The following is a 15,694-nucleotide window of genomic DNA, read 5'->3' on the forward strand; positions in this document are numbered from 1 at the left end:
CTGAGAGAGCTCGGCGACTTAAAGAATCGCAGAGAGCGAGGGCACAGCGAGAGAGAGAGGGGGGCACAGCGAGAGAGAGGGGCTAGGGTTTGATTTCGAGTATATGGGTTGCTGGTTGGAGGGAGTAAACGGGGCTGTTTAATTTGCAAGGAGTAAGAGCGCTTATCGGGTTTGGTGGGAGTAAAGGTTTCAATTAATTGGTGGGAGATTTCAATTTGTGTCATGTTTCTCCAACAACAGATAAATAAAGCACCGTTGTGTGAGTGTACGATGACAAAGCACGCTGGGAGGGAAAATTTGCCGCCTGTACCTACATAGGTTTCATCAAATTCAAACTTTGCCGCTCTGTGCAAATTGCTTTCATGCTCAGACAACAGAACCATGACAATCTGTTGTACAAATTTGTGCATCTTGCACTAGGTGTACCTAGTAGGATTTCTCAAAGTTCATACAACACTTCGTTATACAACAGATAACAAAAAGCTGTTGTGTGATGGTTCAAATTTCATTTTGGTGAGCTCGTTCTGGGAGGGAAAATCTGCCGCTAAATTTTGTAAGACTCAGACGACAGACATTACTTCATTTCCGTTGTGCAATGTAGTTCTGATAAAAAAGTTTTCATTTTGTTGGCATTCACACAACAGAATATAACAAGTACCGTTGTGCAATAAAGCTTACTTAAACACACAACAGATGATTTCTGTTCCGTTGTGTGATTAGTGTTGTGTGATTAACTTTTTGTAGTAGTGTTTATTACTCACCAAACAAAAGTTACATCCCCTATTTGCAGGTTGAGCTGCTGGGAACTATCTACATCAAGTCTAATGACCAAGCACTATTTGTAGGCTTAACCAAATACTTATTTATGCCTCATTGGCCACGGCTCACATTTATCAATGGCTCTGAGGTTTATGATCAGGTACTAGTGATGGCGTGGATCAGGTCCACCGGGACTCAGTCGCTTGGACTCAATATATCTTCCGCTCTGTCTTTCGATACTAGCCTTCAGAATTTGTCTGGCACTCTCCATTGTTTTACGACTGCCCTTGTTTGAGAACAAGCCAGGGACAAGAGCTTCCTTGCCCCGTAAGAAAAGCAAAACTAGAAATATACATAACTGTTTAAGTAAAAGAGAATTCGAGAGACATTGAAGGAGAATTCTTATTTCATTATTGAGAATAGGAGCTCTATATATAGGGATTACAAAGTACATGTTCTAATGTTACAAGGAAAACTAATCCGAGTAGAACTAGGAATTCTAGAACCTTCTCTCCTATTACTACTCCTAGTTTGATTAGGCACACACAAAATTGATTTTCTTTCAACAGTACTCCCCCTTGTGCCGCTCAAACTTGGTGGTGACGCTTCATCCGTTGACTCGTTAAAAACCTTGCTCGAGTGAAAAACCCTGTGGGACAAAAACACGCTCGAGGAGGAGAAAAAGAGTATAACACGTCCTCTACTCTTCGAGATCGAACATGTAGACATCATAACTCCCCCTGATGTCGATATCTCCCCCTGATTGCTACAATCATGGGAGTTCGGATAGCTTTCTTAATCTGATGCTCTTCACATGTTTCTCGAATGTGGATTTAGGTAACGACTTAGTGAATAAGTCCGCTACATTATCCTCTGATCGGATTTGATTCACTTCAATCTTTAGAAGTGATTGTTGTTGCTGATTATAAAAGAACTTAGGTGATATGTGCTTGGTGTTGTCACCTTTGATGAAACCTAACTTCATTTGCTCAATACAAGCTACATTATCCTCATAAATGCATGTAGGTTCATCCGTGGTAGACTTTAAACCACAACTTCCTTAAATGTGTCTAATTACAGACCTTAGCCATATACATTCACGTACGGCTTCATGTAGAGCAATAATCTTTGCATTATTTGAGGAAGTAGCAACAAGGGTTTGTTTTGTAGACCTCCAAGATATCGCAGTGCTCCCCATGGTAAAGACATAACCCGTTTGGAAGCGACCTTTATGAGGGTCAGAGAGGTACCCTGCATCAGCAAAACCCATCAAAATATCATTGTCATTTTGATGGAGGGGAGTAGGAGGATGTCAGCCATCATGGACGGCAGCGGCAACATGGCCGGCGGCAACCTCTTGGACTGTGGCACTTTTCCTTTTGGGGTCCGATCCCAAATTTCCGTCATTCCTTTTCTCTCTGTAGAGATAGAATAGACCCATATCAATCGTACTTCTTAGGTATCGAAAGATTGTGTTTACACCAATCCAATGGCGGCATGTTGGCGCAGAGATATGTCGAGCTAACAAGTTCACTGCGAAGGAGATGTCTGATCTTGTGCATTGAGCTAAGTACAATAATGCGCCTATTGCACTTAAATAGGGCACTTCAGCCTCTAATGATTATTCGTCATCATCCTTTGGACAAAACGGATTTTTCCTGGCTCAAGACTACGGCCAATCATGAGAGTACTCACAAGCTTTGCTTTATCTTCATTAAAGCGCCTTAGGATTTTCTGAGTATATGCAGACTGATGGATCAAAATCCCATCACTACGGTGCTCTAGTTCTAAACCGAGACAAAACCGTGTTTTTCCAAGATCTTTCATCTCAAATTCGGATTTCAAGTATTTAGTAGTTTCCTTTAACTCATCTAGAGTTCCAATTAGGTTCATGTCATCGACATAAACTGCTACGGTTGCAAATCCTGAACTTGTTCTTTTAATGAACACGCATGGGCATATTTCATTGTTAATATATCCCTTCCCAATCAAGTAGTCACTTAGACGGTTATACCACATCCGTCCGGATTGTTTTAATCCATATAGTGAGCGTTTTAATCTTATTGAAAAAGTGCTCCGTGGTTTAGAGCCACTTGATTTGGGTAATTGAAGTCCATCTAGAACATTCATATATATCTCTGAATCTAGATCCCTATAGAGATATGTTGTAACCACATCCATAAGCTGCATGTCAAGTTTTTCGGAAACTATCAAACTGACAAGGTAGCGGAACGTTATAACGTCCATTATGGGAGAATATGTCTCCTCGTAGTCGATTCCAGGGCGTTGTGAGAAACCTTGAGCCACGAGGCAGGCCTTATATCTAACCACCTCATTTTTTCTCATTACGCTTTCTAACAAAGACCCATTTATGGCCAACAGGTTTTACATCTGGGGTGTTTGTGTTATAGGCCCAAATACCTGTCTCTTTGCTAGCGAATCTAATTCAGTCTGGATCGCATCTTTCCATTTAGGCCAATCTGCTCTTCGTTGACATTCTTCGACAGAGCGAGGTTCGATATCATCATATTCTATAATTCCTTTTGCAACATGATATGCAAATGCGTCATCAATAGCCATAGAATTTCTATCCATCATCTCATGTACACTAGTGTAATTCATGGAGATCTGTCTATTCTCTGGAATTGGTTCTAACATTGGAGCGTCCCCCAATGATGTCTCTTGGACATAACCATAATCCGGAATATTCTCATGAGATGGATTATTTACATCGATGATTAATGGATTATTTTGTGCCAAACTCGCTTTCTTTCTTGGGCGTGAATCCATCGAACCTGTGGGCCTCCCGCGCTTCCTGGCAGGAGCAGTGGGCCTAGCCACAACGTCACCATCACAGTGAGAGGGGACGTTGGCGCCATACTCAGTTGTCCTTGAGGTGGCGTCATGTCCTCTAATTTTAGGGACATCAATCTGATAGGAGCATTTTAATGTGGTATTTTAATAATTAATTCCTAACATTTTGCTTAGTTAATTCCTTAACGAATCGATTTTTAACTCAATTTTTATTTTTAGGTACATTGGAGTAGATGATGATGAAATAAGTGTTAGGTTCATAATTACCTAGAAATGATGGAGAAAAATGGAAATGCACTTAAAAGGTCAACTTTACACATTTTCCTACTCCGGCTAGGAGAAACCAAGCCAAGCAAGGAAGAAGGAGCGACCAACTGACCAAATGAACTCCAAATGAGCTGAAACCTTTCAGATCCATTCTAGACATCCTAAGAAACATTTCTTATGAAGAGTGTAAGAGCCAGATAGAAGTGGAAGGCCTTCAAACGGTCAGCCCAATTTTCTGCAGAAGCAAAACTGGAAAACTGGACATGTAAGGAGTCCAGCAGAGATTCTGGCCTAAAGGCATGGAAATAAATTCTGAAAATTTGACAGAGTGATCTACATTCATAAAGGAACATTTGTTATGAAGAAGTCAAGGGCAAAATCTGAACTTTCGGTGGAGAAATAATTAAAGGAATAAAGGGGAAGAAAGTGACCTAAATTCATCATGTTCATGTTTTCCACCCACATAAAGAAAGCTAGATGCTCTTCTCTTTTTTCTTGGATCCATTTTCCTTTCCATTCTTTAATAGATCATCATACTCCACCTTCATGCTTTGTTTTCATTCATCATTACTTCTGTCTTTTTCTTCTCTATATAAACCATCACATTTACCACCCAAAAAACACATTCCTTCATCCATTCCATCTTCTTTGTCTCTCCATTTCCTTTCCATTTTCCTAAACACATTCCTTCATCCATTTCATCTTCTTTGTCTCTCCATTTCCTTTCCATTTTCCTCTCCATCCTCTAGTTTCAAGTTTCTGCATTTTCAAGCAAAGAAAAGAAGAGAAGAAGAAGCCATGAAGCCTCCTAGCCGTCATCATTCACCTTGTGCCGTGATAGTGAAGTCTTGCTTTCAAGATTCAAGATCAACGTCTCAAGCTCTTCATCATCCACTCCCTTCATGGTGTAATTCTATCTTTTTTTCTTGTAACTTCTTTTGGTTTTCTTTGTTTGGATTTGTAGAACTATGAATTGTAGTTAACATAAACGTTTAGGGCAAAGTTTAAGCCCATTCTTATGTTTGAATAAAAATTGCGATTTCTTTATGTTGATTTTTATGTTGCTTATGTGAGATTGCTTAATTGATTTTGGATTAGAGAAAACTTTTATATGTATGTGTTTTTTGGTGGCCAACTTAGGATATATGCATGTAATTGATGCTAGATTTAAGTAGTAAAAGCTTTGGACAAAAGTCGAAATCAATTAAGGAGGATTGCAAATAGATGAACTTTTTCATACTAGGTTGTGCACTTTGGTTGACATCCTTTCTTTGTTCTTCATGCATTGAATGTGTTCTTGAGTAGCTAGCTTTCTAGACTATGATTGCATGTTCAATAGATTTAGATTAAATATTGAAGGAAAGTAAAATATGGGAAATCGTTTGCTTACTAACGTTTTACATGGTCAACTTATTTCTCATGACATAGATAATCAACTATAGGAATTGTAATTGGATTTCATTCATATGATTGTGGTTTTGATCTTTGTTCCTTGCGTTCCACCCTTGTTATGTGTTTTTACATTTTCTTTATTTTATTTATTTTAATTTTTTATTTAAAAAATCCTAATCCCCTCTTTTTACATTAACTTGTATATATTTCTATTATTTGTTTTATTTTTGTAAATAATACTTTATTATTTTAATTCTTTATTTATTTTTGCAATTACAGGTGTACCCTCAATCCCCGGCTAGAACGATCCCTACTTATTCTATACTAACAACTACATTTTGCAGGGTTAAATTGCGCGCTTGCTTTTAGCATATCACAATCCTTGCAGGCACGTTTGCAGCAGGTATATGTGATCTCGTCACTCTAGCGATATCAGAAAACGCATCAGGCATCGATTCTGCTACGTTCTAAAGATCGAGAATTCTCCGCACTTCAATTTCGGACTGTGCGGTTCGGGGATCAAGATGAGACAGAGTTGGGACAGACCACGACAATTCCTGTCATTCCTGTTGAACATTTATGTACTTATCTCCCCCTAACGACGGGAATACTGTCTCATCGAAGTGACAATCCGCAAATCTAGCTGTAAAGAGATCGCCTGTCAAGGGTTCTACGTAGCGGACAATTATTGGAGAATCATATCCAACGTAAACGCCTAATTGTCGTTGAGGACCTATTTTGATGCGCTGTGGCGACGCAATTGGCACATAAACTGCACACCCAAATATGTGTAAGTGTGAGACATCAGGCTCATACCCAGTCACCATCTGGGACGCAGAAAAGGGTTGAGTGGCAGTAGGCCTCAGATGAATAAGCACAGCTGCATGTAATATTGCATAGCCCTAAGCAGAAATAGGGAGATTGGTGCGCATTACCAATGCTCTACTCTCTAGCGACCATTTGTAGTCGTTTAATGGCGGCTTCTGCGAGACCATTTTGGGTGTGAACATGAGGAACTGGATGTTCAACTTCAATCCCAATGGACATGCAATAATCATCAAAAGTTTTTGATGTAAACTCCCCAGCATTGTCTAATCTTATAGACTTAATAGGATGATCAGGGTGGTGATCCTTTAACTTAATAATTTGGGCTAGGAGTTTAGAAAATGCAGCGTTCCTGGTGGACAAAAGCATGACATGTGACCAGCGTGTCGATGCATCAACCAACACCATAAAATATCGAAATGGTCCGCATGGTGGTTGAATAGGTCCACAAATATCACATTGGATTCTTTGTAAGAATGGTATATTTTCTTTAGTGTCCTTTGCATAGGATGGTCTCGATCCTAATTTTGCTAAAGAGCAGGCTTTGCAGAATGAATGATGGGCTTTAGAACACTACTACAAAAAGTTAATCACACAACGGAACAGAAATCATCCGTTGTGTGTTTAAGTAAGCTTTATTGCACAACGGTACTTGTTATATTCTGTTGTGTGAATGCCAACAAAGGGATAACTTTTTTATCAGAACTACATTGCACAACGGAATTAAGTAATGTCTGTCATCTGAGTCTTAAAAAAATTAGCGGCAGATTTCCCTCCACTTTGGAGCCTTGGTTGCCTCTTGAAATCTGAAATTTGTGCTACTTGATACAACAGTGCTCTATATTTCCGTTGTGTGATTGAAAACTGGATGCCAAATTTTGAGGAAGCTTGATTGAATGTCTTCCACAAGGTAAACCTAGTGCAAACTGTAGAAATTAGACAACATAAGTTATACTTTTCTGTTGTGTGAAAGTGGGAACATATAGGCGGCAACATTTTGAGCCAAATTGCTGTATGCGGCAGATTTCCCTCCATGTTTTGACATTTTGATACTCTTACAACAGTTTGTTAGGTTTCTGTTGTGTGAGCAACTTTAGAATTTGTTGGAAGTTTAATTGTGCCTCCCACCCAGCCCAAGCCACATCGTGTCGAAAGAAAAATGAAACAAATTCTCTCGAGCTCTCTCAGTCGTGAAACCCCCGTCTCTCCACCCCCCCTCCCCACGACTCTCCCAATCGTGAAACACCCCCCCCCCCCCACGAAATCCCCCCTCTCTCAGTCTCTCGATCTCCTTGTTTCTATTCTTCATCCCCTAAAATCCAAATCCTCTTCAGCAATGGAAGAGATAGAGTGCCCTAGATCCACTTTCTCTCTCCTCCTCGCCTCCAAATCCAAATCCTCTTCTGCAATTGAAGAGATGCAGAAGACTCTTCAGTTTCTCCGATTCTAGGTCTAGCTTCTCTGTTCGGCCGATCAAGCACTCGCCGAAGCCTGGAACGAGTTGCGTGGACGTTAACCTAGCTCCAGAGATTCAAATTTCACGAGAATGTTCTTCTCCGACGATTTGTCGAATCGGAAGCACGTGGATTTGGGGGGACGGAGTACGAAGGATAGGGATGAAGGATACGGCCGCCAACTGCGCTGCCGTATCTTCTCCACTGCAGCGAAGGAGGACCATGTCTGCTCTCAAAGCCCGAAGCTCCCTCGTCGCCTCTCTCGCCACCCAAGCCTCCTCCGTCTCCCAGGAACATAAATGTTCAAATCCCTTTCACACAATCTAAAATTTTCCTTGATTTTCAGGTTTAATTGGTTCCGATTTGGTTTTAACATTTGGTGTTTTCTTCTTCTTGTTGCAGTTTTACTCGATTTGGCCAAGTACGTCTTCCCCAAGCAGTTCGAGGCTCGGACTCTCGAGGAAGCTCTCATGTCAGGTATTGTTTTGGGTTGATTCTGATTCCGATTCCATCTTGTAACTAGCCCCAAAATAAACCGACTAATAATCCCAAGCCCAGCTCCCTCTCTCTCTCTCTCTCTATATATATATATGTTGTAAAACTATAGTAAACGAATTTGAGAGAGAGAGAGTATAGACGTAGAGAATAGAATGTGTGTGTTATTCATCTCACCATGAGGGGGTTTATATAGGAGTACATGATGTATACAAATAGGCAACGTTTAATAGCAACGTCAATTACTCCTATTCACAATCCTATCAATCACTAATCTGAAGTGAAAGACATATATGACTCTCCATCTATTTACATGATATTAGCCATAATTATTTACAACACTCCCCCTTGGATATTTCATGTCAATAGTGTTGCCTAGGCTGAGCGCTTCTAAGTTGCCTCGTCAAAAACCTTGCCAAGTAATAAAAACCCTGTGGGAGAAAAACAACCTTGGTCGAAGGAGAAAAAGAGCACAACGCGCGTGAATGTGGAGTAGTCGTATCACAACAGAGATAGGTGAAGTCTTCTTATCAGCATCATAAGTAGATAGTATGTCTACTAGAGGGATGCATTAGAGTTGCTACACCAAAACCTTGCCCGGTAAACCCAGTGGGAGAAACCCGTGGTCGAAGGGAAAAGATGAGCAAATGCATATACGTCAAATCAAAGCATCTTCAGGATGTAGTATAAGTGGGGTGACCATTCTAAAGATGTGCCTCGTTAAAACCTTGCCAGGTAACAAAACCCAGTGGGACAAAATAATCCTGGACGAAGGACGAAAAGAGTACACGATGGTCAAGTGGGTATGCTTCAGGATACTCCCCCTGATTTCGACTCCCCCTGAAAATAACATGTTAGGTAATTCAGATAGTTTACGTAGACCAATACCTTGAACATGCTTCTGGAATGTAGACTTTGGTAGTGACTTGGTAAAGAGGTCTGCATGATTGTCTTCAAATCAAATATGCTTAACTTCAATCTTCTTATGCTCCTGTTGTTGCTAATTGAAGGAGAACTTCGGTACAATATGTTTGGTGTTGTCTCCTTTGATGAAACTCATCTTTATCTGCTCTATGTAAGCAGCATTATCCTCGTAGATAATGGTTGGTTCATCAGTGGTGGAATGCAGTCCACATGTGCTTCGAACATGCTTTGTAACGGCTCTTAGCCATGTACATTCACATACTGCTTCTTGAAGAGCTAGTATCTCAGCATGATTCGAAGAGGTAACAACAAGTGTCTATTTCGTAGACCTCCAAGAAATTGCAGTATTCCCAATGGTAAAGACATAACCAGTTTGGGAACGTGCCTTGTGCGGGTCTGATAGATAGTCTATATCAACATATCCAACAAGGCAAGCATCATTCTGAGGATCAAGGGGATTTGATCCATTCCTTGACGCGTAGGGATAGAATAAGCCCATATCCGTTGTACCTCTAAGGTAGCGAAAAATGTCTTTTATGCCATTCCAGTGGCGGCGTGTTGGCGCAAAGCTATATCTAGCTAACAAGTTCACATCGAATGAGATGTCCTATCTAGGGCATTGAGCCAAGTACAATAATGCGCCTATTGCACTTAGATATGAGACTTCTGGCACCAATATCTCTTCGTTATCATCTGCAGGACGATACGGTTCTCTCTAGACTTCAGACGACCATGGGTGTGCTTGCTTTTATCCTCATTAAAGCATCTTAACATCTTCTGGATGTAATTTGGTTGATGGACCAAAATTTCATCTGCACTGTGCTCGGGCTCCAAGTCGAGACAATAATTTGTTCTCCCAAGGCCTTTCATCTCAAATTCCAACTTCAGGTGCTTTGCGGTTTCCTTGATCTCTTCAGGAGTATCGATCAAATTCATGTCATTGACATAGACCTCCACAATTCCAAACTAGGAACTTGTTTCCTTAATAAACACGCATGGGCATAGTTTATTATTCACATATCCCATCCCGATTAAATATTCACTTAGACGGTTATACCACCTCCGTCTGGATTGTTTCAATCCATAAAGTGAACGCCTCAAAACTAATTAAGAGCGTGTTCCGTGGTCTAGAACTATTTGCATCGGGTATATTAAGTCCTTTAGGAACTTTTATGTATATCTCTGTATCGTGATCCCCATAGAGATAAGCTGTGACCACATTCATAAGCTGCATATTCAGTTTTTCGGAAAACTACCAAACTGATAAGGTAGCAGAACGTTATGACATCCATTACGGGAGAATACGCCTCCTCGTAATCAATCACAGGGCGTTGAGAAAATTCTTGCGCCACTAGACGAGCCTTGTGTATCACAATCTCGTTTTTCTCATTACGCTTCCTTACAAATACCCATTTAAATCCTACAAGTTTAACATGGGGAGGTGTGGGAACTACAGGGCCAAACACCTTTCTCTTTGTCAAGGAATCTAATTCGACCTGGATTGCTTCTTTCCATTTTGGCCAGTCGTCTCTACGTTGACATTCATCAACGGAGCGAGGTTCGATGTCATCGCTATTTATAATTTCAGTAGCTACTGCGAATACAAATATATCATCGATGATAATCTCATTCCGATTCCAGATCTCACTTAAGCATGCATAATTTACCGAGATTTCTCTATTCTTGGGAGTGGGTTCAAACGTTGGAGCGTCCCCCAACGTCGTCTCTTCTAGGACGGACCCATAATCCGGAATTGTCTCGTGAGATGGATCAGTTGAGATCGCAATGTCTAGTGGATTCGTTGGTGCCAGTTTTACCCTCTTCCGGGGATAAGAATCCTTCGAACCTAGTGGTCTACCTCGCTTCTGGGCAGGGACATGTGACTGGTTAGCCGCCATGGTCGTACCTCGTCCATCTGGGGCGACGTGTCCTGCAAGGACATCTATCCTTGCAGGCACATTTGCAGCAGGTATATGTGATCTCGTCACTTTAGCTAGATCAGAGAAAGTGTCTGGCATATTGTATTCTATACTATATAGATCTAGAATTGTCCGCACTTCAGTACTTTCGTGCGGTTCGGGGATCATGATGAAACATAGTGGGGACATTTCATGTTAGTTCACGCCGTTCATCAGGAACAGTGACGTTCTTATCTCCCCCTAACGGCGGGAAGACTGTCTCATCAAAGTGACAATCCGCAAATCTAGCAGTAAAGAGATCGCCTGTCAAGGGCTCTAAAGAGCACATAATGGATGGGATTCATAATCGACATACACGCCCATCCTTTGTTGAGGACCCAATTTTGTACGTTGTGACGGCACAATTGGCACGCGGACTGCATACCCAAATGCGCATAAGTGCGAAACATCAGGTTAGTACCCAGTCACCAACTGTATCGCGGAGTAAGGTTGGGTAGCAGTGGGCCTCAACGGGACCATCATAGCTGCATGCAAGATTGCATAGCCCCACGCAAAAACTAGAAGCTTGGTGCGCATTACCAAGATTCTATTTGCGAGACCATCTTGGGTGTGAACATAGGGAACTATATGTTCAGCATCAATCCCAAGGGATATGCAATTATCATCGAAAGACTTCGATGTAAACTCTCGGGTATTATCAAGTCTTATAGACTTTATGGGATAATCCGAGTGGTGAACCCTCAATTTCATGATCTGGGTGAGAGTTTAGCAAAAACAGCGTTTTCTTGTGGACAATAGTGTAACATGTGATCACTTTGTCGATACATCAACCAAAACCATTAATATTTAACTGGTCCACATGGTGGTTGGATATATATGTCCACAAATTTCCCTTGCATTCTGTGTAGAAAAATGGTGGTGTATGTACTAGTCTTTGCATATGATGGTCTAGTATGGCATCGCGTGTCATTATATACAAGACCCTTATTCAGAAGGGGATGCACCTGCGATGAATTGAGGATACGGTGCATCATACTTTGACCTGGGTGTCCCAAACGGTCATGCCATAGCAAGTAGTTGATTGAATTAGTTAGCTTCTAGCTAACAGATTTCAATTTCTCCAATGTACGCTTCTGGCCACACACTTGGAAGTTATGCAAAGATATTCCACTCATTTTCTCAGTGGTTTCAACGTGGTAACCGTTGGTTCGAATATCCTTAATACTCAATAACGCTCTTCTGGAACGTGGAGAATATAAGGCCTCATTAATGGTAGGTTCAGTACCATTGGACAACATATAGTGGGTTTTGCCATAACCCTCTATCAGGTTGGATTGGCCTGATACGGTTGTCACAGAGGTATGAATAGACAATAAGTTTGAAAAATATCTCCGATCTGGGAGTATGGTGTGCGTAATACCACTTTTAACCAGACAACAAACTTCCCCACATAATATGCCTATTCATTTATTTAATTCAATGGATCACATGTATGAATAAGTTTATTGAATTAAATATATTCGAACATAACCACATTTCTATAATCCAAAATAATTGAAACATAAAGGCCAATTATACCAATGTCTTCTACTTCTAATCCTCGGTATGTTCAGTAACTGCCTGAAAATCCATGATCTCTAGTGTGGAATCGATAAAAAATGACCCTTCAATAAAGTTGGTATTTCGAGTTCCGCGACCGGCGTAATACTCATCTACTGCTTCGGCTATCGCACAACAGGTGCGGGACCAGCAGTCAATTCCTCCACATCGATAACAAAGATCATGCTAATTCTGGTGGCAGCGGGTCGGACCAGTGTTCCTTTCAACTCGAGCTTGCTAAGTTATGGCATCATGGTTCCTACCACGTGGGCCTTGGCCACGTGGAGCCTGATTACATGGCCTCTTGGGCTTTGGCCAAGTGGCAGACAGTCATATGGGCTAATTTTGTTTTGCCAATCATGTCTTGCTTCAAGCAAGAAAATGGTCATCTGATGGTGAAAGTGCTCTTCCAGAGCAACCCAAAGAGTCTGTGTATCCTCTTCATCGGATACTCAACTTGGAGTGTTTTCTCCATATGTTTCCTTTTTGAAAATTATGGCACTCATATTAAAAGTCTCAATGACGACATTGTTAGCATTGATTGTTGATCTCATCTTCTTTGCAGTCAGATGAATTTTCACATCTTGAGTCCACTTTAGATAGTTTCTTCTGGAAACCTCCAAAGCAACAAGGTCAAAACATGTTGAGATTTGACATTTCTTACAGGAAAGGAACAAATAATATTAGTGTTTTGGGTAATATCATCCATAAGCAAGTAATGAGAACTTCAGGTTCTATAACATGGTATGAAAAATCGGATTAGACATGTAAAATCTACTGGTTTTATCGTGTGTGGTGAATTTATAAAGGAAACTTCAAGTTTCTTAAACGGCATTATCGAAACTACAAGTTCGATATATCTTCAAGTTTCTTAAACGGCATTATCGAAACTACAAGTTCGATATATGTATGAACTACTGGTTCATTTGGAACTTCTAGTTCATTAGGTACCTGCATTTTCTACACATATATTCTAGTGCGAAAATTTAGACAAGTAACACAATAATATTGAATTGGGCAAATTGAAATAATCTCACAAAAAATCACAAATCAATTGAGATATTAATTGCATGCTACTAATTTAACATATTAACTATCACACAATTATGTGAATAAATGCTTCTGGCAATTAATTACACATATTAGATATGGTGAATCTATTTACAATATCAAATCATTTTTCCTTTTATTTTGATTCTGCTGGACCAAAGAAGGAGTGGGCTTGATAGTGAAGCCTATCGGGCTTAGTCTGCGGGCTAGTGACCAGGGCTTAGTCTGTGGGCTTGTGACCCGGGCTTTCATGCGTAAGTCAAATGGTGTGTGAGGCCTGCTGGGCTGCTAGGTCCCGCAGAGGGAGAGTGGGCCTGCTGGGCTCAAGCTGGTCTGCCAAGGAATGAAAAGTTATTGCTCAACCCTTTTGGTAACTCCAATTAAATACGACCAGGTAAGAGTATGAGGTTTGGGTGGAGCGAGGCTCTCTTAAGTACACAGCCTCATTGTATCTTGCCTAGACATCGTATCGAATTGGGTGCGCCTACTTGGAAAGATTCATAACCTTTCAATGTTATCGAAACTACGGGTTCGATACGTGTGAACTTCTGGTTCAATATTTATGTATGAACTTCTGGTTCATTAAGTACCTGAGGAATTGGGTTCAAATCTCATTAATGCTTCTGGCATTTCATATAAATAAATTGGGCAAATGCTTCTGGCATAATGTTTATGTAATAATCGGGTAATAATTTAGCCCATAATGCTTCTAGCATAAGGAATTGTAATGGCATAATTCAAATTTGTAAAACCAAAAATTAAGCCCATAATTCTTCTATCATAATTCACGCAATAATTCAGAATTGTCTCAATGTGATAATGAAGTGATTGTGGTAATGAGCATAAATTACTATGGTAATTGCTTTGGATAAAATCAATCAAAATCAAATCACGGGTTGATCAATCACCAATTAATTGGTCTCAAATCTGCTTCTGGTAGAATTAATACTAAATAGTGTTAACACATACTAACTTGCCATAGTGGTACAGCGGACAACATGTTGAGTTGGTACCTATTTTAGCTGGGTTCGAATCCCAGCAACTGCACAATATGTTTTTTTTTTCTGTTTCTTGTTGAATTGATGTTACTGATATTGATTTGGTACTACTGGACCAAGTACCACAGATATATAGTTGCAGTCCATAAATTTTTCTCTTTTTCTTTCCTAATCAAACAATCCCAAATACATGAACAAATATATACAAACAGGGCTGCTCACCTGCGGGACTCAATTTAAGGGACAAAACGGGACGAATCAATTTGGGCCGTTGGATTTTAAGTGAATAAATCCTATGGATCTAATGGCAGCACGATTTCATTCCAATTCTCATATGTTCATCTTCTTCCCTCATCCCACCATTTCATAGACTCTGCAACCCAGCTCTATTCATCTTCTTCTTTCCTCATCTCATCATCCAATTTTTTTAAGAACCTCACATGCTATTCTTTCCTCATCTTCCATAGGACTGGTGTAATTTGAATTCAGCAACATGTAAACTAAATCCAACAAAAATAGAAAAATAAAATATCTGATCTTAAGAGAAAATCAATCACAATATAAGAAAAAGAAGAACCTCTCCTACAAACAAGCATGGGGATGCTTTTTATATCCGCTGAAATCGATTAGGAAAGTATGAGAAATTAATTTGAAGATAGACAAATCCCATGAAAATAAAAGAGCAGAGCATAGATGTGTTTTAAGAGCAGATAGCATGGTTTAGAGAGATATGTTTGAGAGGAGAAGAAGATGAACAGATTTGGGTTTAGATAGATATGAGAGGAGAAGAATATCGATGAACATATTTGGGTATGGCTTAGAAAGGTGAGAGGTGAGAGGTGAGAGGAGAAGAAGAACAGATCCGCAGGAGTTGGATAAGAAATGGGATGAAATGCTGCTGCCATTAGATCCGTAGGATTTATTCATTTAAGATCCAACGACTGAGACTGATTCGTCCCGTTTTGTCCCTTAAAATGTGTCCCGCAGGTGAGCAGCCCTGTATATACAAATACGTATACCAAGTAAATAAATCATGTAGGACGTGGTAGGGTTCATGCATTATGGTGATTTTTCATATTCAATCAATAGGCTCAATAATCATGAATATAAAATTAGGTTTTGGAAAACATTACTTGATGAAGGACGGATGAATCTTCAGCTTATGTGTGCAGAACTGAGAAGGTTGTCTTCTCAGCCA

This window comes from Rosa rugosa, chromosome 4 (genome assembly GCF_958449725.1).
Source record: "Rosa rugosa chromosome 4, drRosRugo1.1, whole genome shotgun sequence".
Lineage (NCBI taxonomy): Eukaryota > Viridiplantae > Streptophyta > Magnoliopsida > Rosales > Rosaceae > Rosa > Rosa rugosa.